General features: G+C 38.6%; 1 non-coding gene across 1 annotated transcript; it reads right to left on the bottom strand.

Annotated features, from left to right (window-relative positions):
* Nucleotides 1-5,389: 5,389 nt before the first annotated feature.
* On the bottom strand, nt 5,390-5,461 carry TRNAG-CCC. The gene has a single exon. It is a non-coding gene; the product is annotated as a tRNA-Gly (tRNA).
* Nucleotides 5,462-5,680: the final 219 nt, after the last annotated feature.

Raw genomic sequence — 5,680 nt, 5'->3', positions numbered from 1 at the left:
ATGGATTCTCTATATTCCACTGGTCTATATTTCTATCCTTCTGTCTACATCACACCTTTTTGATTACTGTAGCCATATTAATAAGTCTTCATGTCATGTATTAGTTTCATGGGGCCACACTTAGTTGCTGAAAACAATAGGAAAGTGTTCTTTCACAGTCCTGGAGGCCAGAGTCTGAAATCATAGTGTAGGTAGGTAGTGTCTGCTCCTTCTGCAGGTTCTAGGCAAGAATTATTCCTAGCCTCTTTCAGCTTCTGGTGGTTATTGGCAGTTCTTGGCTTCCTTGTACCATAGCTGCATCATTTCAATCTGTCTTCACATCACACTTCCTCTGAATATGTCTTCTCCTCTCTGCGTCTATCCCCAAATTCCCCTTCTTCTCTCTTATAAGGATATGTGTAATTGTAATTAGAGCCCATTCATATAAACCAGGGCTTCCCTGGTGGCTCAGGGGTAAAGAATTTGCCTGCCAGGATTTGATCCCTGGATTGGGAATATCCCTTGGAGGAGGATATGGCAACCCACTCCAGTATTCTTTGCCTGAAAAATTCCACGGACAGAGGAACCTGACAGGCTACAGTCTGTGGGGTTACAGAGTTGGAAACGGCTGAGTATGCACAAATGCATGCATATGCTCCAAGTTGAGCTCTTTCTTTCAAGATTTCTAACTTCATCACATCTTCTGAAATGTAAAATAATTGCTGTTTCTCCATATAGTATCTTCAGGGACATGGACAGATATTCAGTAGTTTGGGAGCTAATGATCTGCCCGGTAGAATTAGGTAGAGTAATTCCTCCTACTTGATACTTCTCTATCATGACTGTAGATTGTTGAGCTTGTCTGGGGCTTGTGGCTTTTCATATCAGTTTTAGAATAAGCTCATCTATGACTACCAAAAGCCTTGTAGGAATTGTGGTAAGCATTATATTAAGCCTATAGATCTATTTTGGAAGAATTGACAACTTTGCTAAGTTTTCCAACCCATGAACTTGGTATATCTCTCCATTTACTTAGATCTTTTAAAATTTCTTTCATTCCCATTTTGTAATATGTTAGGCTGTACAGCTGGGTTTCCCTGGTGGCTAAGCTGATAAAGAATCCGCCTGCAATGCAGGAGACCTGGGTTCAATCCCTGGGTTGGGAAGATCCTCTAGAGAAGCAAAAGGCTACCCACTCCAGTATTGTGGCCTGGAGAATTCCATGGACTGTATAGTCCATGGGGTCCCAAAGAGTCAAACATGACTGAGCTATTTTCAGTCTGTACAGTTAAGTGTATATCTAAGTATTTCATAATCTTTAGAAAGATAGTAAATGGTATTGTGTTTTAATTTTATTTCTACATGTTCAGGGATAGTTCACACAGTGACTCACTGTGTGTTGATCTTGTTTACCATGAACCTGCTGTAATCATTTATTAGTTCTGGGAATTTTTCTTTTTTTTTTTTTTTGAATTTTTCTTTTATGTAGTATTTTTGGAGTTTTCTACATAAACAGTCATATCATCTGCAAATGGAATCAGTCCTATTTCTTCCTTTCTTATCTGCATGCCTTTTCTTTCTTTCCCTTGTTTTATTGCAATGACTGGAACTTTCAGTATTACATAGAATAAGAGTAGTCGGAGTAAACATTCTTGCTTTGCTCCCAAATCTGTTGGGAAAGCATTCAGTCTTTCACTAATAAGTATGATATTCAGTTCAGTTCAGTTCAGTTGCTCAGTTGTGTCCTACTCTTTGTGACCACATGAATCGCAGCACGCCAGGCCTCCCTGTCCATCACCAACTCCCGGAGTTCACTCAGACTCACGCCCATCGAGTCAGTGATGCCATCCAGCCATCTCATCCTCTGTCGTCCCCTTCTCCTCCTGCCCCCAATCCCTCCCAGCATCAGAGTCCTTTCCAATGAATCAACTCTTCGCATGAGTTGGCCAAAATACTGGAGTTTCAGCTTTAGCATCATTCCTTCCAAAAAACACAGGGCTGATCTCCTTTAGAATGGACTGGTTGGATCTCCTTGCAGTCCAAGGGACTCTCAAGAGTCTTCTCCAACACCACAGTTCAAAAGCATCAATTCTTCGGCGCTCAGCCTTCTTTACAGTCCAACTCTCACATCCATACATGACCACAGGAAAAACCAAGCTTTGACCAAACGGATCTTTGTTGGCACAGTAATGTCTCTGCTTTTCAATATGCTATCTAGGTTGGTCATAACTTTCCTTCCAAGGAGTAAGCGTCTTTTAATTTCACGGCTGCAGTCACCATCTGCAGTGATTTTGGAGCCCAGAAAAATAAAGTCTGACACTGTTTCCACTGTTTCCCCATCTATTTCCCATGAAGTGATGCCATGATCTTCGTCTTCTGAATGTTGAGCTTTAAGCCAACTTTTTCACTCTCCACTTTCACTTTCATCAAGAGGCTTTTTAGTTCCTCTTCACTTTCTGCCGTAAGGGTTGTGTCATCTGCATATCTGAGGTTATTGCTATTTCTCCCAGAAATCTTGATTCCAGCTTGTGCCTCTTCCAGCCCAGCGTTTCTCATGATGTACTCTGCATATAAGTTAAATAAGCAGGGTGACAATATACAGCCTTGACGTACTCCTTTTCCTAATTGGAACCTGTCTGTTGTTCCATGTCCAGTTCTAACTGTTGCTTCCTGACCTGCATATAGGTTTCTCAAGAGGCAGGTCAGGTGGTCTGGCATTCCCATCTCTTTCAGAATTTTCCACCTTTACTTTTTTTGTAGATAGTTGAAATATTAGCACTATATTCGTTAGTTGCTGAATATTTTATCATTGACAGGTATTAGATTTTGTCAAATGCTTTTCCAGTATTGATTGATATGACCTTATGATTTTGTTTCATTAGGTTGTTGATGTAGATGACATTGACTGATTTTCAAAAGTTGAACCAGCCTAGCATATCTAGAACAAATTCCATTTGGACATGGTGTACAATTTTATACATAGTTGGATTCAGACTGTTGTTTTTTAAGGATTTCTGTATCTATGTTTATGAGATCTATTGGCCTACATTTTCTTTATTCTTTCTGTCTTTGTTTTTGTTATCTATTTTATCTTGGTTGAGGTTTGATAGTTTTTTTTTTTTTTTTAAGAAATTGGTCCCTTTATTTGAAGTTATTGAAGTTATGTGCATTAAGTTATTCACAATATTCCCTTATTATCTTTCTACTGACTGCAGAATCTGTAATAATATTCTGATATTTAGTGATTTATGTAATTTCTCTTTTTATTTTTGTCCTCCTAGTGTATTACCAATTTTATTGATATTTTGGGAACTAGCTTGCTATTTCATTGGTTTTATTTGTTGTTTTTCTGTTTCTAATTTTATTAATATCTTTCTCTGTTATTTCCTTCCTTCTACTTGTTTTAGGTTTTTTGCTCTTTGCGTTTGTTTCTTTTAGGTAGGAAGTTAGATTACTAATTTAAGACCTCTCTTCATTTCTAATATAAGCATTTAATACCATAAATCTCCTTAGCATCACTTTAGAAACTATATGTTGCATTTTTGTTTTCATTAAATTCTATATGTATTTAAAATTTTGAGACTTCCTCTCTTATTCATAGCTTTATTTAGAAGTATGTTGTTTAATTAAATTTTTGCTTAAGTTTGTTTTCTTACCTAGGGTATGGTTTAGATGAAAAAAAAAATATATATATATATATATTCTGCTGTTTTTGAGTAGTTGTTGTTTAGTCGCTCAGTTGTGTCTGACTCTTTTGCAACCCCATGGACTATAGCCCACCAGCCTCCTCTGTCCATGGGATTTCCCAGGCAAGGATACTGGAGTGAGTTGCCACTTCCTTTCCATGTACGTTGATTAGGTTTAGTTGGTTGACTGTGTTCAGATTTCCTATATCTTTGCCAATTATCTGTCTAGTGAGTCTGTCAGATTTTGGTTCAAGTATTTTGAGACTCTACTATTTGCTGAGTATACAGTTAGGATTACTGTGTCTTTCTGGTGTATTGATACTTGTATCATTATGTCCTTCTCTGTCTCTAGGTCATTTTTTTTTTTTTTTTGCTCTAAAATCTACTTTATCAAATGTTAATATAGCCACTCCTTTTAAATGTAATGTTTATATGATTCTGTATCTTTTACGTAACTTTCTTCATCCTTTTACTTTCAGTATACCTGTCATTGAATTTGAAGTAAGTTTCTTTGAAACAGCACTTGTTGGGTCATTTTGAAAAATCTACTCTGCCAATTGCTGTCTTTCAATTGGTGCATTTAGGCTATTTATATATAAGGTAATATTGATATGTTAGTGTTTGTCTGCTTTTTTAATGTTTTTTTTTTCCATTTCTTTCCTTCTTGTTTTTATTCTGTTTCTCTGTTTTGTTTTCTTGTAGATTACTTGACTATTTTTTATGATAGCATCTTGGTTACTTATAGTGTTTCCAAGTATATCTTTTTATGTCTGTTTATTGTGGTTCTCAATGTATTTCTTTATATGGTTTTTATAGTGGTTGCTTTGAGTATTATGATATACAGAATGGTTTATCACAATCTGTTGGTATGGAAAGCAGAATGTTCCTCACACCCCACCCTCCAAAGATATCCATGTTCAAATCCTTGAGACCTGTGAGTAAGTAAGGGATTTTGAAGATGTGATTAGGTTAAGGCTCTTGAGATGGCAAGAACATCATGCATTAATTAGTGGGTCCAATATAAAAACAAAAGTTCTTACTGAAGGAGGCAGAGAATTATATAAAGAGATGTGATAACAGAAGCAGCTGGAGAGTCAGAGAGTTTTGAAGACGCAATGCTGCTTTCTTTAAAGATGGAAGAAGCCATCTTCCATGAGCCAAGGAATGCAGTTGTACCTTGGAAATTTTTTCTTTAGTGGCAGACTGTCTTGCTGTTTAGCATGCAGATCCCAGCCTGCTTTTAGGGGAGCTGTTGTTATAATCACAGCTTAATTTTCAGAGTTGTTGCACTGTTATTTCGATCAGCTTGACTTATCTTTTGCTGCAGGGGCTGGTACCTGCTGGTGCTTGCTGAGGGGATGGAGAGGGTTCCCCAGGCTGGGATGCCAGGTATATTCTAGCTGGGGGAGGGGTCTCAGGCCTCTGGGGTCAAGGGGGCATCCTGGACCATGCCACCTACTGTGCCTGGCTTCCTCTTTCAGCACCCCTCGGTGTCTGGCATCTTCAGCACCCCTGGGTATCTTTCAGTACCCCTAGGTAGCTGGTATCTTTCAGTGGGGAAGGGGAGTTTTATTTTTATTATGTTATTATTTTTAAATTATTTATGTATTTATTTGGCAGTGCTGGGTCTTAGTTGCAGCATGCAGAATCTTTGATCTTTGTTGTGGCATGCAGGTTCTTTAGTTGTGGCATGTGAACACTTACTTGTGGCTTGTGGGGTCTAGTTCCCTGACCAGGGATTGAACCTGGGCCTCTGCATTGGGAGTATGGAGTCTTATCCACTGGACCACCAGGGAAGTCCCAAAAAGGTGAGGTTTAGGCTCAGTGGAAAAGGAGAATGGCTTCTCAGGCCACTTACTGTTACTTGAGCTCCTGATGGATCTCTCTTGCCTATTCTTCTGGTTTTGCTTGATATTGTCAGAGGGACTCCCTTTGCTTCAGGGGGAGGAAGGAGACTACCTGGCTTTTGGTGCTGGATAAGAGGTCAAAGTTGCCTCTTTCGCTCTCCTCCTTCA

The sequence above is a fragment of the Bison bison genome, unplaced genomic scaffold (genome assembly GCF_000754665.1).
Source record: "Bison bison bison isolate TAMUID 2011002044 unplaced genomic scaffold, Bison_UMD1.0 scf7180017864128, whole genome shotgun sequence".
In the NCBI taxonomy this organism is placed as follows: domain Eukaryota; kingdom Metazoa; phylum Chordata; class Mammalia; order Artiodactyla; family Bovidae; genus Bison; species Bison bison.
The sequence above is the reverse complement of the archived record's forward strand: the minus strand, read 5'-3'. Positions and strand labels throughout refer to the sequence as shown.